The sequence below is a fragment of the Ambystoma mexicanum genome, chromosome 3q, assembly GCF_040938575.1.
Source record: "Ambystoma mexicanum isolate Mex_15411 chromosome 3q, UKY_AmexF1_1, whole genome shotgun sequence".
NCBI classification, from domain to species: Eukaryota; Metazoa; Chordata; class Amphibia; order Caudata; family Ambystomatidae; genus Ambystoma; species Ambystoma mexicanum.
This window is the reverse complement of record NC_090926.1, coordinates 588619274-588644442: the sequence shown is the minus strand read 5'-3', so window position 1 is coordinate 588644442 and position 25169 is coordinate 588619274. Positions and strand designations below refer to the sequence as shown.

The 25169-nt window shown below is 44.4% G+C and overlaps 1 protein-coding gene and 1 pseudogene across 2 annotated transcripts in view; both read left to right on the top strand.

Moving 5' to 3' along the window:
- SLC25A17 (solute carrier family 25 member 17) overlaps nt 1–25169 on the top strand; it is a 622505-nt gene that overhangs the window by 350687 nt on the left and 246649 nt on the right. The window lies entirely within an intron of this gene.
- LOC138582783 (small ribosomal subunit protein eS25 pseudogene) lies at nt 3549–4017 on the top strand (annotated as a pseudogene).

The window sequence follows — 25169 nt, the reverse complement described above, 5'->3', positions numbered from 1 at the left end:
ACTCCGATTAGCTTCTATGTAGTTGGTGTGCTATAAGAAATGCAGGGCTCTGTGCCCAGCTTTCTCCAATTTTTGTATTTTAATCAAGTCTTTAACAATCTTTGAGTCAGTCCGCAGGGTGTACCTGGAGCCTGAGTCTGCAAACTAATATGAGGGCACTAACCTTTATGAGGCCTTTTTGGCCATGCACTTTGTTGTAATTCAGCATGGTATGGGAGAAACCACCTCTGAACTAGCAGCAAGGATACCAAGGGCTCTTCCCAAAAGGACGGGCATCTTTGTCAGGGGTTGTGTAGTGGTTTGTTTTGCCATTGCTCCGTAAGACTGCAGGTCCTTCTGCCAACAAGTCTGGAATCTGCAGATTGACCCCTCAACTCTATTCTATGTGATAGAGGGTTTACCTCTCTGTTCATTTGCATGACACTGCCTGTGATCCGAGCTACACCAAGCTTCCGGAAACAGACTGTGAGGGGCCTGCCATCTAACTCTAGAACAGGCTCACTGCGGTTTCTGATGAATCTCTAGGGGAATAATGTCATCCGTCTGCATTCAGTGCATGAGCTGAGGCAAAATCCTATTTTCGTTAAACTAAATGTCATCCCGACATTCCATTTTCAGGATCTGCCCGCAAAGTTCCTATTGCGTAGTGAACACTGAAAGGGGTGCCTATTTGCATTAGTAATCCCCCAGAGGGTGACTTGTTTGTTTGCGAGACGGGCAATGATACTCGCCTTCGTTGACTCTTTTTGATCAGCCTTGTCAAAGCATTGAACATAAACTGCTGTCAAGAAATCCTTGCTTGCCTGCACTAAATGGCCAATGAAGAGATGAAGGTGCTGGAATTGACACTCTGGTAGTTTGAAATCTGCAGCTGATAAAAAGCAATCCTGCAACTCTGCAGCTGAGCCTCCATCAGTCTGGTCTGCAAGATACCCCAGCTTTAGCGCTCCATCTTTACTGGCTACGAGCTGCCCCCCTGGCTTAACCAACCATCTGCAGCTGTCTCGCTATCACTGGATCTTTGGGACCCCTTCACCTGCAACCGCAGATAGTGACTGCGTGGAGCATTGCACACTCGAAAATCACCAATTATTCGGTAGCTGACCATTTGACAGTACTTGCACAAAACCTTAATGACCTTTTCGAGCTGTGACCCAAAAACCCATGCTTACTCTTTTGGAGGTACCTGAGGGGTTTGGAACACAAGTGTTGTTCCCCCACCACCTTTTAACTGAATGCATTAGAACTGTTTCTGGCTGAATCGAAATCCTGTTTTAAAAAAGATAAGAAATATTTATATTTATTCACACAGACAAAAAAGAGTTCAGCATGAAGCTCTGTACATGGGAACTTAGTCTGAAAGACCAGTGTTAGTTCTGGATGCCTTACAATATATGGTAAGGGTGCAGAAATAAGGCTCTGACACAAAGGTGGCATTTGTTTGGGCAGAAACGTTTATATTGTTATAAAGGTTTCAAAATGGCTCTCTGTCCCTAAAGCTAAGAGGGGTTTCTCTGCCTCTGAGAAAACGAATAAAACTGTCAAAATGTTCAAATTATAAAGTCCATCCCTGTTGTGTCCCAATTTATTTTATTTATTTATTGTTCACTTATTAGGCGCTTATGCAATTAGCAAAATTGTTTCAAAGCGCCCACAGGGCAAACAGGGTGGGGACAGGGGAAGGTAGACAATGAATTACAGCAAGGATAAATAATTGCACTAATAGTACAAAACCTATACTGAAACTAAAGGGAAGGGGAGACGAACCTACTATGCCTTGCGGATGGGGAAGGGATAAGGTGCTTTGATGCTCACAGAGAAGTGCTCAGGATATGTGTTAAGAGAAGAGGTACATAAGTGCAACCACCCATGTGTAGTGTGAGCAGAAGACAGCGGCTGGGATGAGAGATGTGGGGGGGCAAGGCCCCGAGGACACATAAGGGCCCTGCACATCAGTCATGCTGCTGTAAGATTAGCAGGGAAGAGAGGAGGAGACGGAAGAGGTAAAGAGAAAGGTCTTCAGGTTTTTCCAGAAATTAAGGAGGTCTTGCTCTAGACGCAGAGGAAGAGGGAAGCTGTTCCACAGGAGGGAGCCAGCCGAGGAAAGTGATCGCCCACCAGCTCTCTGTTTAGCAAAGCCCTTTACCCGCAGGGAGTTGGTGCCAGAGGAAAGGAGAAGTCTAGAAGGAGAGTATTTGGTCAGGAAGCATTGAAGATAGAGTGGTCCCCGGCCCCAGATTGCCTTGTGTATGATATAGAGGGATTTGAATTTAATCTGTGCTGAGACTGGGAGCCAATGAAGGCAGTGTAGGGCAGGAGCGATGCGGTCCCTGGGCTAGAGGCCAAGGATGCGTCTTGCTGCCATGTTCTAGGTTAGCTGGAGGGGTGTCAGGGTGGAAGAAGCCTACTTCTGTCCTTAACACTAATAACATAAACTAATTGTGAAAGGATGATCTCTTCTCAAAGTAAAGATGCTTTTCGTGAGTTCCATAAACAGAAAGGTTTCCAGACTCTTGGGTAAAAATGGCAAAAATAAAGAAATTATCAAAATTGTAGGCTCCCAAGGTTAGGGTTGTAAACCTTTCCCCTAGAATCCTCATTCAATTTGTTATTCTCTTTTTGGGTCCTCTTAGGCCTATCATTGCTTAAACAAATGTCAATAGATAGTGCACCATAATATCTTCTATATGCTTTTTTTAAAATATGTTTATTCTACATTTTCATAAATAGTACAAGAAGATAAATAGTGCCAAAAATATCAAATATTGATACAATAATAACAAAGATATTAACAAAATGAACCACATCAGAATTAAGATACTCCCCAAACACAAAACACACACGCTAACACACAACCATACACTCACTGTCAGCTAAACTACATAACACCACTTCCCATACATTAAATTCATAAATCTAGACATTCAGACTACCCATATAAATCATTGAAGGACGTCTCTCTTGTGTCCCTGACTTGCAATGTTCGAATTGGTTTCTATTTCTGACTTTCAAATGGATGCGTGTCCTTGACTTGCACCGGTTTCTAGGGTCCCAGACCCTTCCATAATGGCCTCTGTCTTTGTTCCCTGAACCTCCTGCGCTACTCGGGGAACCTGCATACCTGTTTGCTTCTGTCTGGAAGGTACCAGGGTTTCCTGAGCAGCTGCAGCTCTCCTGGAGGCTCAGGTCCTTTCGAGGCTTCCTCGTGGTCGGCAGCGGCTTCCATGGCGTTTGCTTCTCCTTCTCCCTGACCACAAATAAGCTCCCCTCAATCTCCCTTTGCACTTAGTCATTGTCAAATGTCCCTCATCGGCCAAATCTAATATCCTTTTTCTCAAACACAGCGGAGGAACAATCTTGCCTTCTTTGCACATCATATCCTCTTCCAAACTAAGTTCTTCCCGTACTTTGTAAAACTGTTTCAAGGCATCATCCATCGGCTGCTCACACCACCCTGGCCTAACCGCCACAATCATCATATTCAGGCAGGAATCCTCCTCAGTAGCTCTGTTCCTCTCAGCTGTGTAAAAGATCACACTGCGCTTTCTATCCACCATCTCACAGGAGCAGCAGCATGCCTCCCAAAGACGATAAGAAGAAAAAGGATGGAGGCAAGTCCGCCAAGAAGGACAAGGATCCAGTCAACAAGTCGGGCGGGAAAGCCAAGAAGAAGAAGTGGCCCAAAGGCAAAGTGAGGGACAAGCTGAACGACTTGGTCCTGTTCGACAAAGCCACCTACGATAAACTGTGCAAGGAGGTGTCCAACTACAAGCTGATCACTCCTGCTGTGGTGTCTGAGAGGCTGAAGATCAGATGCTCCCTGGCCCGGGCTGCGCTTAAGGAGCTGCTCAACAAAGGTTTGATTAAACTTGTATCGAAACACAGAGCCCAGGTCATCTAAACCCGAAACGCAAAGTGAGGGGATGCATGTGCTGGGACAGAGGAGTCTTAAAAAGGTTCTGCTCGTGTCTACAGTTTTGTAAATGTGTTAAATAAAACATTTAAACCCAAAAAAAACACACTGCATACTTGGAACATCTGATCAATATCCTTCTCCCATTCCTCTATATCCTCCACTCCACCACCTTCTCTTTCCGATCTTGACAACAAATCTGCCAACACTTTATCCCTCCCCAGAATGTACTATACTCCAAGGTTATGCCCTTGCAGGGATGCCACCCACTTCAGGATATTCCTAGAAACCCTTAACCAACCCTTTGGTGGTGCTCCATCCTCACCATGAACTTTCTTCCTCAGACAAACACATGAAATTTGTTGATGGCCCATATCACACTCAACGCCTCCTTTTCGATCACTGAGTACTGGGACTCACCTCTCAGCACGTGCGACACAAACGCTGCTACTCAGTGAAATCCCTGTCGCCTTTGCAACAACACTGCACCAATCCCAGTGTCACTGGCATCAGTCATGATCCAAGTGGGACACTGCACATAAAAGCTAGCCAACACTGTTGCCCTCAGAATCTCACAATTGCATATTTAATATCGGTGAACTCCCTTTGACACTACTCAGAACAACACAATTCCACTCCCTATTTTTTCTCAAACTTTACTTGCATCTGTCTGGAAAATGGTCAACAAACTTTGCGTAGTACTCAACACGCCTGAAAAAATACATGACTCCTTGTCTGACCTTTGGCCTCTCCGAATTCACAATTGCCGAAACCAATTCACTTTTTGGCTCCACCCCTCACGTGCTTAATTTATGCCGCAAGTATGAGATGTCTCCCACCCTTATCTTGCATTTTTCCTTCTTCAAGGTTAAACCTGCCTCCCTTATTTTCTTACGAACATTTCACAACCTCTGCTAAAGCTTCCTCTCATCAGATCAACCAAAATCTCATCTTGGAAGCTGAAAACTCCCTTGACCCCCTTGGACAAAGCATGCATCACCCTTTGAAAAACAGCTGCTGGAGGAACCAGCCCAAAAGGCATTCTCTGTAACCTTTATGTACCATCCGGAGTAATGAAGGTGGCATAATTCCTAGAGTCTGGATGCAAATTTACTTAATATGGTGAATCAGGATCCAAAGTGCTAAGCAATTTGGCTCCTCCTACTAAGATAATCAGTTCTCCAATGTTCGTTAAGGGAACCCTTTCCACTATAACTCTGATTGAGCCCCCTCAAGTCTATACATAGCCTCACCTCCCCTGAGGACTTTCTGACCACCACAGTGGGTGATACTCACTCTGATGCTTCCACATGTTCAATCACCCCAAGTCGCTCCAACTTTTCCAATTCTTTGCTCACCTCTTCACTGAGAAGAATTGGAACGTTCCTCACCTTGCCTACTTCTGGTTCAGCATTGCTTTTAATCCCGATCGGATGTTGGTAAGATTTGAGGCATCCCAACCTGTCGTCATACCCATCAGCGAAATAGTCCTCCACCCTGCTCGATTTCCCTGTCACAAGCACCATTCCAGGCACACTGGTATCCTGTATGATGTTAATTTCACTCCGCTCATACGTACCCTGTTAGCATCCCCTCACTCTTGGACACCAAGCACTCAAGCTTTCCCTCAAACTGTCCCTTAATGTCAATTTTCACACCACTGAAATTGGCGCGTACACTTGGGTTGGTCGTGGGCCTTGCCCTTCCCCTAATAGCATTCCTTCCAAGTCTTCCAGTCTATGATGGTATAAGCACGGGGATCCCATTCACTCTTCCGCATGTGGCTTTCCTACCTTCATTTTTCTGTTCCCTACCTGAAAAAGATCACACCACCATCTCCATCTACCACACCGCATGCCTCCATCTCTTCCTCCTCAAACCCGATTTTGAAACGTTTTGACAGCATCTTTCAAAGGGCCCTCTCTTTCCACACTTTCTTTACTCAAAATTAAAAAACAACTCTTCACTTAATGTTGTCACTGATCTCACTGTGGTATAAGTGCAGTGCCATCCCATCTGCCAAAATGAGTTCCTTGTAATGTTTTGGGTGTTTTTTATTGAATGTTAGCAGGCAGTCATTCCCTGCTGCCTGACCTTCAAATGGTGTCCACCATTGAATGTAATTGCCTTGCCCTGGTCCTACCTGACTTTAACATGGCCGCTGTGCTGCTCCGGGGAAATAGTTGTGCATGCACCCTTCTTTTCTGAATGGCGCACCTCTTGCACCCTCTCACTCTATCAGGTGGCCTGGTCCTCTAATGCAAAGAAAGCAAAGCATCCCCTGTGCAGTGCTTTTCCTCGCGCTCGCAGTCACCATTCCTTCGTGGGGTCTGTTCCAAATACATTTGAGTGCTGTGGCTCCTTCCTTCCCTTTTTCCCCGTTTCGGATGTAACTCTCATTCACCAACATGGTCGGGTCATTCCAGTTCTTTTCGCCCCAGAGCAATGCACCTGTCTTTCTCTCATACTGAGCGCCATGTCGCTCAGTGTGATGTGGTCCTGCTGCTTGCCGTGCATATCCTTCAAGAGCCACTTCTCAGCAGTGTTGGCTAGTTGTGCATAGCAGCATTCCTCCATCAATCCTATGTTCAATGGGGCCACCCAGTCGTCGCCAGTGATGAATGATGAATCATCACACAGGGTCACAAGTAGGCTGGTCAGCTGTTTCATAACTTAAGTAGCAGTTGTAGGCAAAGGCCCCTCTGAACACTACCTCCCTCCAAGAAGAAACACCAAGGGACCCTCAGCAGAACCCTGCATGATTCCAGAGCACTGTCACATATAGGGTTCCACCAACAGCACATCTTAAGAATATAACAAATGTAATCAAGGGTACTTGTAACTAAGTAGTACTTAAATAAAGACATAAATCCAGAAATGCTTTTTAACTTTTAAAAGCGTGTGGAAGTTAGGTTTGCAAGCTTCTGCACTTCCTTTAGAACAGCTGATCGGCCTCTATGCTATGTCGTAACATACATTTGTGTTGGTTGTTTGTGTTAGGTGGCACTCCACATGTAACATTGCTGTTGCCTGTATTGATTCATATTAAATTAACCTAGTTTTCCGTATTAAGCAAAGTGAACTGTTGAGGTATGTGATGCTTAAACGTTTGCATGAACATGCTCTTCTCGTTTCCTATTATTCTTAGCTGGCTAGCTTGGAATTCCTTGGCATGTAATGTGATCTGAATTGCAACATCATAGACCCCATACAGTTATCTGTGTAGTTTCCATGCGTTCATTGTGTACTTTGCTTTCTGTTCTACAAATATGGAAATCTCTTAATAAGCAATGTTGCTGGCAGACTTTATACTGTTTGTGACTAATGATATCGTGCTGGAAACATCTTGATGGGTATCTGTTATATATTTATTTTTGGAGCTTGTGTATCTGCTTAGATCACATGCTCTGCTTAGTCCGACATCAAGTGGAAGTCGCAGAGTATTACAAGATTTGTTTTCGAAACTCAAACGGGCGTCGACAGGGCGTGATTAGTAATACTATCCCTAGTGTGACATGTACTATACCCATGGTCCTTCACGCGTCGAGGTCCCTCAGTTATTTTTCCGCCATCGAAGTCGGTCGCAAATGCAGAGTTCTCCTCTAGGCTGACGCTTTTGATTTACTTAAGTTATATTGGTAGAATGTCTTCCTTTCCTTTATTGTTAGCCTCGCCGCACAACCGCTCATCCACTTGACGGTTCCTGACGAACACCCAGAGCGTCGACGACTGATCGACACCCAGACGGCCTCACAGGCCTCGGCCCATTACAGTAGGGAGAGCGGGGGGAGATTCTCTATACTGACTCCTTTTAGAAAATGTTTATCCCATTATCCCCTTTCTTCGATTTTCCCCCCCAAATGCCCTGTTTAAACATAATGGACAAAACACCATTTATGTCATCATGTTTCTGACATTCTGATCAGTCAACACAAGATCTTTACCCACTGGTACTGATGATACCTCATTCTTGCTGCTAATCTGTGCCTTTCCTGCTGTCTTTGTATTCCCAGGGCACTCAACAACACTAATTGTGGGTATTGGATTCAAACACACCACTTGCGTATTCTTTCATAATTCGTCCCTTTGTACAATTATAGAAGGACGAGATTTGGATATAGGTATTGTGACCACACTACAATTGTTCCCCAAACGCAAGAAATCTTCAAATTTCATGACATAGCCTAGCAGAGACTCAGTGTTGAATCATATATTGGACGTATACTGACCCACTACTTCAGCCTGGTCCACTCATTTTAGGTCATGTGTCTTTATAGATCTTTAAGGGACTATTGAATGAAAGATTTCTAGAACATGTGCTTATTCAGGGGCCGTTGGTTGTTCTCCTTAAATATCAAATGTAGTTGTACTGCATTCACTAGCTCAATACTATTTTGAGAAACATTCTTGACTGGTTTTATGGGTACATCAGCAGTATTCACTTTCATCCCTCTGGTACTTGATTTAATATTCGAAATACCAGGTAGGGTACTCTGTTTCTGTTCATAAGCGTCTGCATGATCTACATTTTCTACATCAGCTTCTATCACTATCGGGACAGCAGGAGTAGGATTGGCAGATTGTGGAATAGCGACATTATCCGCAGCATTAATATTCAAATTCATCAGAGGCACAACTTCTAGCACAGACTTCTCGAACACAGAGTTCGGACAAGAATCATTAATGACAGTACTGCTTTTTTATTTTCTTTTAACCTCACCTTTTGCATTTTTCCTCAATTTTTTATTTTTTATTATACATAAATGCATGATTTACTACTTTACTACTGAGGACGATCTCTTAGGAACAGACACATTATTCTTGTTTGAACTGCACTTACAATCATTATGTGCTACCTTTCATTATATCGACTTTATATTTTCATCGATTAATTGGGCTGTATTAGCGCCACGTTCACACACTACCTTTCCGCCGACATTCATACTTTTATGGATTAAAAGAGATTGTACATCCAATTTTACTTCCAATCGTGAACACCTGGCCAATAATTCAGTCAGCAGGTTCTCAGATGCATTGACTATTTCGCTGGATGTCATGCTATCATCACCAATTCTTACATTCTTACTCTCACTGGGATCATGTATAGCCTTGGTCATGGGTTCATCCATGTAATGAATTTCTGTGATGTCGCACCTTCAACCAATAGCCAACCATCATGAGTATTCCCATCAACCGCACCACCACCAACTCCAGGTATATTTGCCTTTTCTAAGGGAAACATGGCTATAGCTAACAGAGACATTTTAATAGGAGCCTGAGGAGTGGAGGACTCGCAAAATTATGCTGTCATGTTATTACCAAGATACTCTACTCCATCCTCCTCCAAGTCACAACATGGGAGAACGATATAACTATTTGCCATTGCTGACAAACCACTTTCGACACCATTATGTACCATCACTTGGGTGTTTATGTTCTTGCCCTCAATAGTAAGTAGTGATATAACAGGAGCATCGCTAGCAGCTCCAGCAACACCACTACCCTCATCATTATTCTCAAATGGAATCAGCTCAACATGAGAGCAGGTACTCGTGGGAACAATAACACTGTGTGATGTAGTATTAAATGGTGATGGAACATTTGCACTCAACATGTACAAATCATCACTACAAATCACATCATCCAGCAATTTCGAACGTACACAGCCAAGCTCTTTTGTGAGTTCGCAAACTAACTCTCGTCGCCACCTCTTTACTAGTTGTAGATATTGAGAATTTAGGAAAATACTCAGTCATTTCTTTGCATGCCACTTGTAAAGCTTTAGGGTGGATAATACCTTTGGGTATACAAATACGCAGCCCGCATAGCACCTTGTGTAGCTCTAAACATTGTTTAGCCATATCAGTCGCCATTTTTTTATGCAGTTATCACTGTTGTCTCACTTCTTACTATTACACAAATGTCATAAGGGAACAGTCCAAGACATGCTTATTCACTGTTCATAAATGCCACAGACTCCAAAGATGCAAAGTCGATATACTATGATAGAAGCTGGACAGCAGACTTCTTCACTGGAAGCTCTCCAAATACACTATAACCAATCTACTATAACTTTCACCACCGCCACTAGCAAAACTGCATGTGCAAATGTAGGTGATTATATCCATACTCTCCTCACTCACACTGCAGAGTACGTACCACACCTTACTACACTTCACCGCCTATCTCTCCCATCTACCGGCCCCGCCAGTGTCAACAACGCACAAATTATATTGCGCGGCAAAGCACAGACACACACTTACCCGGTCCTACAGCACCAGATCATCACACAAAATAAAGGCAACAGGCGAAGGGAGAGGGAGAGAGAACTGGAAAGGTGGCAAGGGAAAGCAATAAAGCAATAAATCTGGCTGCAGTGCACAAGCTCAGATTATCTTTATGTAGACCTTCGGGTAATTAAGGGGCATGGCTACACCTAAATGTAAGGAAATGGGCGTTAAAGAACGACATTTAAGCAAACAGAGTTAGTAGAAAATCAATACATTGGCCCATGGATAATTCCGTTTGATAAAGAAGACATTATCAGTTTAATTAGTAAACTGAATTCATCTATAGCAGCCGGATCAGACAGGCTAAATAATTTTGTAATAAAACAAAAGCCAGAGGATTGGGCCGACCTTTGTTACATGGTGTTTAACCAAGTAATTCGAACATGGAGAAACCTGCTCTCTTGGAAGACTGAAGTGGTTGTCCCAACATTAGAGGGCCTATTGGGAAGATCTAAAAAACTCCCATCGCCCTTCTTGATTCAGTTAGCTTGATCTTTGCTTCACTCCTATTGAGACAACTGAATACATGGGCATCTATGAGTGGCATTTTGGACAAAAGACCAGCAGGCTTCACCAAGGGGATAGGCACAAACCTGAATCTCTTTATACTGATAATATTGAACATGAAGGCTCTAAAATCCCAACAGAAGGTCTATTTGGCCTTCATTGATTTAGAACAGGCCTTCGATACAATTAATAGAGAAAAACATTGGGGAAAATTGGAAAAATGGGGTTATGCAATAGAGCTGCTGGAAGCAATAAGGACACTCTATTCCTTAACATCAGTTAAAGTCAGAATGACACGGGAAGGTCTACTGACTCAAGCCATAAATACAGGTAGAGGTATAAAACAAGGATGCCCCCCTGGAGGCGACCCTGTTTTTCTTATACATGTCTGACTTGGGGTCAACACAAATGATGGTAAGAGCATTTCCCCCTAAAATCTACTACCAGAGAGTACCATGGCTATTATACATGGTCATGATGGACCTAAGCCCCATAGGTCTGCACAGAAGACTAGATAATTTAAATAATTTTCGTAAAAGAAAACGATTTACAAATAAACATCAAAAAATCTAAAATGATGAATTTGACTACCAGGAAAGGTAGAAAGAAAGCAGAAATATTCCTGGGTTGTCGATAAGGACCGGGTGGGGGGTAGTGGATTCAATTACATATCTTGGGATCCCATTTAGTTGTAGTGCCAAAGAAGAAATCTGGACCGAACATTGGATCCAAATGCCAACGGCTAGCAAATCAGGCTGCCATAATACTCAAGAAATGAGGAAAATTCACCCTGAAACTGTTAGTTTTCTATAAACAGATAGTTGCCTCAATCTTGACTTATGGTGCCGAAACTGCCTTGGCGATTCCACGAGACTTTTGGAACTTAGTTGAAGGCCAATTCTGGAAGAATGTTCTTCGATTGCTGAGATCACTACCTGTGACGCAAATGAGATACAGATTGGGACTACAATCTTTAAAATCCATGATTGAATGGAGGAAGCTAGACCTCTATCGGAAATTCTTGGATAATGAACAGTTACACTCCTTTGAGATACTAAAAAATAGGGATCACAGTAAAAACGAAGAGGTGCTAGATAACTGGAAAAAGGATTATCATGAAAGGTTGGCACAGTTTACCCACACTGAAGAAACATTAATAGCCAATCCTGATCAGATAAACCATGTGAAAAGACAAGATTGGATCGACACCCAGGCCACGAGAAGTTCATATAAAGTTCCTTTAGATTTAACACATGAAAGGAGGGCTTTATACCAACTCCCAAATAATTTGGTTAAGTTTCCTAGCCTTAAACATTGAGATTTCTTTATGAGACTAAAGTTAAACATTCTACCCACCAAAGAGATTCTCTGTATAATAAAATAAACATCCAATAGAGACAGGACTTGTAGATTCTGTAAAGAGCAAGGGCTTGTGGAAATTAAGAAACATTTGATAACGGAATGCGTGAGCTTCCTTGCAGTGAGACAGAAACACCTTGGTGAGATAGTTACGGACTACACTTCTTTATCTATGGACGAATGGTGGAAGTTACTACTGATTGGTGGAAAATTTAACATGATACTGGCTGTAGCAAAACTAATGATTGAGGTGCTTGAGCTATAAAGAAGGGTGATGAAATTGAGTGATCTGAGGGTAGAAGGAAAACATTAAAATCGCAAAGGGATAATTACCAAGTCAGATAGACTTTGATGTTGTTTGAGTATGTAAACTGTTAAGACATTGATATCCATTCAGAATAGTAGGCAATGGCTAGCTGAAGGAGATTTTATGATGATGTAAGATAATATTTGATGGACAGTGGGAAGATGGTTTATATGTATGTATAAGATATGAGTTTATGAAAGGTTTGTAATAATCCAAACCTAATAAATAATAAAAAAAAACAAATACCACCCTGTTAGCTAGTTACGGCTGCCACAAATGGGACGAGCTGGAACAACTACAAGCTGTCCCAGAACCACTAAGCGCCCTACTACTTAAGACTGTTTCAGAAGGCAAACAAATCTCAAGCTGCATCCCGAAAAACAACCTTGATGCGGCGGACAATGCAGGAAGCATCATAGCTGAAGGGACGCATACCTGGCTTAGGCAGTCAGGGTTTAAGCTAGAGACCCAAGCAACCCTCCTGAACATGCCAGTAGAATCAAACGTCCTATTCGGTAAGGCTGTAGAGGACGCCCTAATGAGTGCAGATGAAGAGTACAACACTCTTAAGTCCCTTGGGCAGCTGACTAGCAGACCATATTCCCAACGGGTTTCCCCAATCTCTAAGAGATTTCGGGGCCAGAGCGGTCAACGTTCCTCGGGCTACTCTCAGGGAGGACTGTCCTGTGTCAAGGTTCCTCGTCCAGCTTTCAAAGGGGGAATAAAAGAAACAGAGTTGGAGGCAGAACCTCACCTGGGAGAGGCTCAGCCCCTCCCAAACAGTGACAACTCTGTTTCAGGTCCCCTCCAATGGCACTCCAGTAGGAGGCCGAATCGCTCAATTCACCCACGCATGGGAGGGGATAACATCGGACAAGTGGGTGTTGTCCACCGTGGCAGGTAGGTACTAAATCGAGTTGTTTCCGAAACCACCTTAGCGCCCGCCAAGACTAAAGAAGCTAACAGCAGAAGAAACGCCCATACTGCTGGAGGAAAGGTGCTGCTCGAAAAGGACGCAATAGAAATTGTCCCAGCGAACCAGGTAAACAAGGGTATCTATTCAACATTCTTCCTTGTGCCAGAGAAAGCCTGTACTATGCAACCAGTACTAGATCTGCACCCTACAAACAATATGTCAAACCACAAAGGTTTCAGATGACCACGCTTCAGGAGGTGATTCCACTCCTGAAATGGGAAGACTACATGTCGACATTGGACATGAAAGAAGCATACTTTCATGTTTCAACTCACCCTGCGCACAGAAAATACCTGCGTTTCAAGTTGGCGGGAGTACACTATCAGTTCAAAATACTCCCATTCGGCATCGCGTCAGCATCAAAACTGTTCGTCAAGGGGCTCGCAGTAGTGGCAGCACACCTGCGCAGAAGGTCCATCCCGGTATACCCTGATCTGGACGATTGGCTGATCACTGTGGATTCTCTTCAAATTTGCAGGTTAAATATGCAAAAGACTGTAGACCTTCTCTCTTCAATCTGGGTTTCTTCATAAACGAGAAAAAATCAAGTCTAGTCCCCAGCCAAACAAAACAATTTCTGGGGGACATCCTAAACTCAAAAGGAGCTGGCATTGCCCTCAAGTTGAGAGAGTACGAAATATGCTGCTGCAGGTACCTCAATACAAGGTTGATTGCCAGAGAACTGTGCGCAAAGCAATGCGCTTGCTAGGGATAATGGCCTCTTGCATTTATTTAGTTCCTCACGCGCGCATGTGTCCATGCAGGAATGGTTACCGAAACAGTGGTCTCAGTCAAGCGGACAGTGGGACGTTCTAGTGGTTGTTTCGGTAAACCGGGTTCAGGCTCTTTGCTGGTGCTCCAAGGACAACCTGTTAAAAGGAACACCTTTTCGTGCTCCACCAGCCCAAGCAATCCTAACTACAGATACCTTTCTTGCCGGATGAGGGGGGGGCGTACTCCCTCCACCACACAGCCCACAGACAGTGGACACTCGCTACTGCCCAAACACCTATCAACTTCCTGGGGCTCTGGCCAGTCCTCAAAGGCTTTGCAGCAACATCTCCAGGGTCAGACAGTGCAGGTCCTCACAGACAACACTACAACCATGTTCTATCTGAACAAACAGGGAGGCACACACTCTTCTGTCCATACTATCCCAGAAAATATGGAGGTGGGCACTCAAGCAGAACATGTTTCTAACATCCCAACATGTTCCAGAGGAATTCTATTCTCTAGCAGACACGTTAAGCAGACACCCTCTACCAGAAGTGGCAACTGAACAGAGATATCCTAGATGGAATGTTCTCACTATAGCGTCACCCCACACTAGTCTTGTTCGTCGCAAAGCTAAATGCTCAGACTTCGCGTCCAGGTTTCCCCAGCCAGGGTCCAAGGGGGAATGCCCTGTGGATGAACTGGTCCGGGAAATTTGCTTACACTTTTCCCTCGACACCACTCCTGAGCAAGATAGTGTACAAGATGCACCAGGAACAGGTAACGCTGATTATGGTTGCTCCTTTGTGGGCGAGACAGCTTTGGTTTCCACATCTGCTCAAGCTGGCGATGTACGACCCTATCACGCTCCTGTGCCCGTACAGCATGTTGTCACAACACAAGGGGGCATCCCTCCACCCATGCCCATAATCAATGAACTTGGCAGCTTGGCTCCTGAAATCATAAAGTTTGGCCACTTACACCTTCCACAAAGTTGTGTGGATATCCTCAAAGAGGCACGAAAACCCAACACCAGGCACTATTATTTTAATAAGTGGAGAAGGTTAGTGATATGGTGCACATCACAATCACTAAATCCATTAGAATGTTCTCCAGCTAACATTCTACACTACAGGCTTAACTTACTATACTCTGGCCTAGTATTCAGTTCCTTAAAGGTACATCTGGTGGCCCTATCTGCTTGCATCACTTCACAGAACAAGGTGTCCTCGTGGAAAGTCCCTGTCATTAAGGCGTTCATGGAAGGGGTAAATAGGCCATACCCCCCCCCCAATTTCCAACCCTCCCCCGGTTTGGGATCTCAATGTTGTGTTCTCCAAGCTCATGGGGCCACCCTTCGAGCCTATGCACAAGGCCATCCTGAAGCATCTTACCTATAAAACTGCATTCTTGGTAGCTATCACCTCCATAAAACGAGTTAGTGAGCTCCAGGCTTTGCCTGTGCAAGACCCCTTTTTCATCATACACAAGGACAAGGTTGTCCTCCGAACACATCATAGGTTTTCACCTAAATCCATTTCAAAGTTTCATGTAAACCAATCCATAGAACGTCCCACCTTCTTTCAGAATCCATCATACTCCGCAGAAAGACGCCTCCATACACTTGATGTATGGAGGGCAGTCTTGTACTATGTGAACAAAACCTCTAAGGAAAACAGATCAACTCTTTGTTTCCATAGCGCCTGGTAGAGAAGGCAATCTCATATGAAAGGGCGCCATCTCCAGATGGATAGTCAAATGCATGCAACTCTGCTATTCCCTATCCAAAAAGATTCTACCTTTTACACCAAGGGCACACTCTACCAGAGGTACAGTAGCTACCTTAGCTTTTATTGCAAACGTCCCTCTAGACTCCATCTGTGAAGCTGCTACATGGAGTTCCATCCATACGTTCATACAACATTACTGCATTGACACACATTCTAAAGCAGATTAACAGGTGGGACAAGCGTTTGTAAAACATCTCTTTGACGCTGTACCCTTCTAACTTCTCACAAGCTCCAGAAGGGATACATTGCTCACCGTAGTCGTATTTCTGATGCTTGTTAATCTGCTTAGATTCACATGCTGTGGATATAGTCCGACATGTAGTGGTAATCTTTCTTTCGAAGATCAAAAGGGGACGTCGACATGGGCGTGACTGTAACACTATCCCTAACGTGACGTGTAGTCTACCCAAAATCCCTCACGCGTCGAGGTCCCTCAGATTGTTTTTTTCCGCCTAACTAGTTGGTCGCCTTATGCAGAGCTCGCCCAAGTTGATATTGCCCCATATTGTTACTTTGTCCCACGACCTACGGTCGTCTAGTCTCCTGACTACTTCTTTTTCTCGACAACTGCTTCGTGGAATTCCTGCCGCCGAAGACGTCCACCACTGCTCGGCAACTGGTGTATTGATCGATGTCTGTCAACCTCATGGCCTTGGCCTTCCAGCCAGGCCCTTACAGTAGAGAGAGTGCGGCCCTGGGGTTATTCTTTTTCGAGAATGCATTTCCTTTTCCCTTCTCTTTCCCTATTCGGTCTGGCTGCCATCTACATCTGCGAGAGGACTGGAGAGGACACCCATTTAAAAATGTGTCTGCCGTGTAATGACAAATTCCTGTAGAAGGACACCACTCGCTGTTGCAATAGGTGTCTACCCCATGACCACGATGAGCATTCTTGTACGTCCTACAAGCTCTTTCATCCCAAAATGTTAAAAGGCAGGTGGACAAAACAATGGGCGGCCTACGCAATGCAGGCCGAAGCTTGTTCTGTCTGCGCTGTAGGTTCGGATGATGAGATTCCAGCTGCAGCCATTGCTCCGACCTGGAAGCCATACACCTTTCGGCGTAACACTCTGGTTCCCAGATGCTAGGCCCGACAGACAGGCCACCGGCTCTGTTATGGGGAGTTCACACCCCGGCAACAGGGACACACACGCACCACCTAAGCCCAAACACACAACCCCTAAGGCCTCTTCGACGGATACATCAAAGAAGCACGTAATGCCAACAGACCTGTAGAAATCTTTGCAGTGTCTTCCAAACCTTGCAGTTCAGCGCCTTCTGCGCAACCGTGTTCTCGGCATGCGACTGGGCTTTTTTATCACAAGGGCGTTCCCCCTCAAAAAAACACACGATCGCCAACATGCTGTCCAAGGGCGCGCTAGCACCTAAGGCTTCGGTAGAGTCGTCAACTGCAACGGCACCGCAAGGCACGTAGAAACCTAGTATTAAAGTCTTGCAGCTATTATTCTGGCAGCAGGAGAACCTAAGGGGCACCCTCTCTCGTCGAGAGCAGTATTGAGACCCCACACCCCCCAGACACTCTCGAAGGCTTTGTCAGGAAAATCAGCCTCTTTCAAGCAGCCTTCTCCGCCTCCTGACCCCTCTGCATCTTCCCTGTGGACCAGGCAAAGATGGCCCAATTTATAGATTTCTCTGATAAATACATTACTCCCAAGAGACAGGGAGGAAGACTCCTGCCCCATTCCACCAAAGCTTGCAAAAGCTTCCCATTCCTACATAAGTCCACCAAGAGGAGGCCTTTGATTACTCGGAACAGGATATATAAAAGGACAATCCGTTTGGAAAAGGATGAGCAAGCAGATCAGGGACCTTGGCTTTCACCCACACATACCCCTGACCCTGACATTATTTGTCTAGACCCACCATTTTCAGCTCAGCAAAGGAAGTCATCACCTGTGGATGATCATATGCTATTTATTGCCATCCTTAAAAGAGCTGCAGATCGTTTTGAGATCAGCAGACAGCCCCTGATGGCGACTTTGTAGAAAATATTCACAAGAAGAAGCCTCCCACTAGCCAGGCTCTTCCGCTGCTAAGTTCAATAAAGAAACGCCTAGCTCCTTCTTTGTCATCCTCCCTCACAAGGGCAGTCAACCCTTGGGTTGAGAAATTGTTCTGCCCCTCTCCGTATATACAAGATCATGCCACTCCGGACTCCCTGGTTGTAAGGGCCACTAGAAAAAGGACAGCGCTCCCACTCTCCACAGCGGTAGCTCCCCCTGATAAAGATTGCAAAAAACGTTATGCTCTATTTTATTTATTTATTTGCATTTGTTAAGCGCACTAGCAGCCCATAAGGCATTGAGGCGCTGTTACAGAGGATACATAGATTTAAGATTACATACAGGTGCCAGAGGCTCTTAGTTCCAATTTGGCATGCAAATAGGCAGCGGAGGATACAGATTTAATTCACACAGAGTCTGGTTTTGATAGCCTTACGAAAGGCTAAGTGGGACTCAATGAGTCTTAGGCGAGGAGGCAGGGCGTTCCAGTGTGTGGCTGTTGGGGTGGGGAAACTGGAGCCACCAGTGCGCACTTTCCGTGATGTAGGCCTAACAATGGTGTTGCCATAGATGGATCTGAGCGGTCTTGTGGCGGAGTGCCTGGTAATTCTGTTACGTAGGGGGGGCAAGTTTGTGAAGGCATTTGTGGGTGAGGGCAAGAGTTTTAAAGACAATTCTCTCTTTGACAGGGAGCCAGTGAACTTGCCTTCTGATTTCAGAGATGTGGTTTCTTCTTGCGGTGCCGGTGGCTGCCCTTAGTGCATTGTTCTGGGCTAGCTGGAGTTTGGCAAGGTTTTTGTTAGAGGTCCCGACGAGAAGGGCTCTAGGGAAGCGTATTACTACATCTGCAGCCTATTCTACCCGAATAGCTAACAATACGAGACTGCTTGCTAATTACAGCGACGTCCATTGGGGCCTGCTTTAGGAAGGCCTGCAAGAGCTCCCAGAGTCCACGTGATCACGCCTGCTGGCGGTCGTGACTGAGGGCAAACAGGTGACCTATAATATTTTAAAGAACACTCTAGACACTGCTAAGACTACGGGACGTATTCTAGCACAGGGAACTCTTCTTAAGAGACACGCCTGGCTGAAGAACCCAGGCTCCAAACCAGAGGCTCGGGCCTCTCTGATTAACAAACCTGTCGAAGGCTCCAACTTATTTGGCAAGGCTGTCGACGACGCCCTGGAGTCTGCTATGAAAGAGCATGAGACACCCTCTCAGAGGTCTCCTCATAATCAATATGGCTCTGGAAGTACCCCATGGTCCTCCGGCCAAGTCTCATCTGGAAACAGCCAATACCAGCAGAGAGGTCAACGCCGAGGCAAGGGTAGAGGCAGGACCTCTATTCCAAGAGGCTCCCTGGCCTCCACCGCAATGTGACTTGCCGGTTCAGGTCCTCTCCCATGCCTCCCCGGTTGGGGGACGTCTCATCATTCATCCACGCATGGGAGGCGATCACATCAGACCAGTGGGTGTTAGTCACCCATGGTTACTGCATTGAGTTCCACCGGCCACCTCGATACCACCCACCGAAGAGCAGACGCCTATCACCAGCACACCTGCAAATCCTGCTGGAAGAGGTGCAGATTCTTCTGGATAGTATGTCAAGCTGCAAAAATTCAGAATGACAACATTGCAGGAGGTAATCCCAAAGTTGCGGCATGGGGATTGCATGGCCTCATTGAATATGAAAGATGCATACCTACATATTTCAATGTTGCCAGCGCACAGAAAGTACCTAAGTTTCATGATAGAGGACACCCACTATCAGTTCAAGGTTCTTCCCTTCGGCATTGCCTCATTTCCAAGGGTGTTCACGAAGGTACTGGCGGTAGTAGCTGCTCATCTGCGCAGGCAGTCCACCCCAGTCTGTCCTTGCCTCGACGACTGGCTAATAACAGGGGATGTGTACGGAACATGCCTATCAAATACCCAGAAGACGGTAGATCGCCTCTTCAACCTAGGGTTCTCAATCAACGAGAAAAGTTGGTGTGTGGAAGTTTAATACGTTGATAGGGTTACAGGTAGAATTTTTGGAAGTTTTGCTGGATGGATGTGTGACTGTTGGAAAGCAGGCAATAAGTGTTGTAAACATAAAAGTGAAAAGGGTAGAAGGGCTGTTTTTGTGAGATGGTGTGCACGTGCTATCCGGGTGTTTTAATGATGCTTAGTCTGGAAAAGGGACTGCGGAGACCGTTGATAGTTATAGAGGTCCATTCATTATGGTCGTTGTATGCTAGAGAAAAGTATTTGTGACAGAAAATTGTTTGTCCTTTTTTCTTTTCTCTACTATACAATTGTCCATTATTATTTCCATTAGCATATAGTGTAAAATGCTAATGGAAATATTGGAGAATCTTATTAAGTGTAACTATTTTATTCAAAAATGCAAAGTAGATGGAATCTATAAGATACATTTATTTAGTTCTATTTATTAACCGTGAAAGGTGGCTCCAAAAGGATCTTTTTTTTGGTGTTTTTTTATTTGTTTTTGCAGAAGAAGCCAGGAAGTAAGGTAGGGGGGTGTGAAATGAGGGAAGCAGCACCAACCATAGATACGGAAGGGCAGGTGGACAGAGGTACATGTTGGTTATGCCTTAAATCTAAGGTAAGGGGCAGTATTTCTCACGCTGCTTGATTGCAACCTCGAAAGCACTTCGAAACTGCAGAGTGGTGTGTTGCAGGATATAGAGAATACTGTTGTCTTCGACAGATATGGATCAACAACCTCTTTTATGGTTTGCAAGGTAGCTGGTGAGACCTTCTGCCCCACCTGAGTAGCCTGTGTAGTGCAGGTATTGATTGAGGAAGATGAGGTAGAGTAAGACCGCCTACTACTTCCTGAGAAAGCAACAGTCTTTCTCAGAGCATCCCGTGGGTTGGATTTGGTGTGGCAGGGCATGGAGGTGGTCCCATAGGAGTACTGAAAGGTAAGAACCCTTGAATCCCCAGCATACCACTATATTGAAATACAGTCAAGATCTATGAATATTATGGTAACAAAGAAATCAAAGTAAAAATCATTTTAGAAAAAGCACAGTTATTTTAATAGTACAATGTGTAAATTAGAGCTCTGCGTGTTTCGGGATTACCCCTTCGTCAGGAGAAAATTTATATCATTCCAGAACATCTCAGTCTTCATGTACGACGAGGTAAATAAAACATATTTAGAGATAAAATAATCATGTAGCTCGCTCAAACTAGGTCAATTTAGAACAAAAGTATGTCATCTCTGCAATCTCCCATGATCAGGAGTATTTATTCACCTGGATTGTAGAGGGAATAAATGCTCCTTGTGTGTAGAATTCGTTTGTGAGAACAACTCTCTTCAAGAATGGTGGTCTACCTCAATGTGTAACACTCTAAAGAGAAATGTGTAATACAACCGAATTAGGGTCTACGCTATGCAGCAAAAACTGTGCTGACAGATGTGATTAATATAATCAAACAAACTACACAACTACTATTAAAATAACTGTGCTTTTTTCTTTTATTTCTTTGTCACCGTAATACCCATAGATCCTGACTAATCTTGACTATATTTCAGTATAGTGGTGTGCAGGGGGCGCAAGGGTCTTTACCTTTTTTGGACTCTTTTCTTTCTAACTTGTGCCAGGGTGGTATCACTCTCTCCGCACCTGAAGTGCATATAATTACTAGCTTAACTCATTACATACGCAACCTACCTAGGTGTGCAAGATCCGTGTGATCCTTTCTCCCGTAGGTGTACTGTCCATGTTGTCCGCGACTAATGTTGTACTCCGTGCATTTCACCTTGGTAGTCTGAGCTTTCGGTACACCTCCAACGGCAGTAAAGAACCGCCACACCCATGATTCTCTGGAGGTAGACATTTCCTCTATCTGATCTTCCCGGGTCTCTCAATTCATCTCTGCATCATTGCGTTTTTTACATTGTCTAGGCCTTTCAGTTGGTGGTGGTGGCTCCTTGGGAGGATGGCAATGGCTGATGCTATATTTTAAGTTAAAAAGCAATTTGTGGTAATACCTTTCCAAGCATGTGCGCTCTCCTGGATTACAGATGGAAAATCAGTAAGAATAGGTCTAGGAGCTGTGCAAGGGTAAACTTTCAGCTTGAAACTTCCTAGGTCGTCTGAAAATGCAGTTTTGAACTGTTCGCGAAGCACGGACCCGTTCACGAATCAAAGGCGCGTTTGCGAACACGTCATCACGGTATGGTCATTTGACACTGTCCGGTAAAGTCCTCAATGACATCAGATGTTTGCGGACGTCGACGAACCAAAAACTGGTGGAAAACGTTGCAGTACATTTATAGAAGTATTACAAATGTTGCAAGGGGCTGGGAAATGGCCCAGTTTTTTAGTTGAATTTCCTAAATCGGCTGAATATGCTGCTATATTGGCGGTGAGTATGCTATTAGGAAGTTGTAGCAAATTAGGGTGCACTAGTTAAATACCATGAAATTCAGTGAAAAAGCATGGTCAAAAAGGGATGTTATGGTTAAGTTGCACTAATAAAAACCTATGAAATTCAATGAGAAAACGTTGTTAAAAGGATGTTATGGTTACAAGTAAAACCGAAAATCCCTTGAAATTCGCCAGTTATGGTAATCTAAACAACCATAACCTTGCGTCACCATCATGCACTGTCAAGACTAACAACCAGCACAAAGATGGCATCACAAATGTCACTGATGACATCACTGATGAAATCACATATCAAATTAATTCTGATGAAGTCGTTAGAAGGGGCTTGTGTACAATGTTGGTAGGAACATCTCATGCATAATCGGCGGACATCTCATGAACTACTTAATGTATTAAAAATGTACTCATTTAAACAAACTGTTATATTGGAGTGTTCTTGTTAATAAAAACAACTTAATATGCTCCACAGAAGTACAGTATTTGTAATCCGGTAATATTAGTAAAATAATGAGTGCAAGGCTATCGTAATTTAGTCTATGCTAAACTTGAAATTAATAGCTAACAATACAAGATTTACTACACACTTGTCTTAGTACAAACAATACATTAAAGAGACAGTGCATTGGAATCTGAGGCACAAACAGTGAAACTCCAGTAAGAAGGAAAAAAAGAGCATCACAAGCAAATTATAATAACATTAGTTTATTATCATGTATACAAATGAATTGTGTGTTTGAGGTGTGCTTATTTCCTCATGTATGTGCACCATGAGCTGAGGCGAAACCCTAAGGAAAGCTCCATAACAACATAGGACAAGGTTAACGTCTAGATATAGCGCCTTTTCAATTTTAAAATTCTTACTGTTAGTGAAAAAAAATAACTGGCCTAGACATCTCAGTGAACAAAAACAAGTGGCCCAGATATGTGATGTCATCTTTGATGTCCTGGGTGTTCGTTTTAGCAGTGCACAGTGGTGACACGAGTTTAATGTTAAGGGTTTTTCGGTTTTACTTGTAACAATAACGTCCTTTTAACAAAGTTATTTCACTGAATTTCATAGGTTTTAATTAGTGCAACTTAACCAGAACGTCCCTTTAACAAAGTGTTTTCACTGATAGGACCTGCATTACTCACCGTAAAAGTATTTCTGATGATTGATTCTCCTTAGATTCACATGCTGTGCATGTAGTCCGCCATCTAGTGGTAATCGTGGAGTATTGTATCTTTCTTTCGAAGTTCAAAAGGGGACGTCGACATAGGCGTGACTGTAACACTATCCCTAACGTGACGTGTAGTGTACCCAAAATTCCTCACGCGTTGAGGTGCCTCAGTTTGTGTTTTTTCTGCTGTGAGGGAGCCTTCTAGTCAGCGAGAGTGAATACAGAAGAGAGAAGGTGTAAAATGTTTATGTACTTTCTACTCCATGAGGGGAAGAAGGGTAGACGCATGTGAACCTAAGCAAATACAATCATCAGAAATGCTATTAAGGTGACTAATGCATGTCTTCAGATGCTTTTTAATCTGCTTAGAATCACATGCTGTGCATAGAGATGGTGGAGGGCTGTATGAAGGAGCAGTAGCAAAGAGATGTCTAAGCAAAGCTTGTCCCGCATGAGAATCAGAACTAGAGCGTGTATCTAGGCAAAAGCATTGTGTAAAGGTATGTACAGATCTCCAGGTTGCTGCTTTACAAATAAAGAGGAACATTTGCAATGACTGCTATGGTGGCCCCGGTGCCCCAAGTAGAGTGTGCTCTAGGCATGAAGGGCAGATCTCTTGTGGCAAGAGTGTAGCAGTGTGATGCAATTTACGATCCATTTTGAAATAGCAGATTTAGAGGCAGGGTTCCCTTTTCTACCAGCTTCCACTGAACGAAAAACTGGTTTGTTTTTCTTAGTGGTTTTGTTTTTTCCAGATAATGGATGACTCCAAGTGATCCGACCGTGGCTAATTTTGCAACGGCCGGAATGTTCGCATGAAAAAGGTGCGAACTACCAAAAGTTTGCACCTTTCTCATGCGAACACACTTACATACTACGGGGGATGCAGGGTTTTCCCTCGCAACCCCCGCTCAGTATAGTGAGCGGGGGTTGTGCGGGAAACCCCTGCAGCCCCCATTTATTTTATTTTTTTCACTTACCTGCAATGCTACCTATTCGTCACGATTCATCAGAAGGTGAGCCCCCCCCAACCCATCAGAGATGCGTTTGTGGTGAGAGTGGCTTCGACTGCGGGAGTGGTGAAGGTTTTCCATTACAGGAGGTTTTCCCTTGATCACCACTGCAGAGACTGAACAAGGGGTGCTGAGACAACCACTAGATCGTCCCATTGTCCGCTGGCCTGACACCATTGGCTCGAGAGCCACTCTTGCATAGGGCGCATGCGCAGACGTGCATGTGGGACTAGGTAAATGCAGGAGGCCATCATCCCTAACAGACGCATGGTTTGGCATAGAGTCACCTCGTGACTGGCTACATAGTGAGGGATCTGGAACAGCATGCTTTTTACCCTCTTGTTGGAGGGAAAGATAACAGTCTTTGGTCCGAATTAGAGCCCCCAGAAACTGTTTGACTTGGCTGTATGTGCCAATATGGGAGGCCACTACCTAAGTGCTTGGGAGGAAGAGTCCCAAGAGTGGGGTGCACACCCGCCAAGCAGTGGGCCTGCAAGGGCAGTGCTGAAGGGAGAAGGTACTGTTGTCCACTAGGCATAGTGCCTCGAACCTGTGAAGTTAATCAGGCACCAGACCACCACTTTACGCGGCAGTGGCAACAGTTAGCAGAGAAACGAGAGAGGGAAAAAGGAAGACAAAAGCAGAGTTTTAAAGTTTCCCAGAACTTAATTAAGTCTGTCTCAAAATCTAAAAGGGTCAGGGACACACT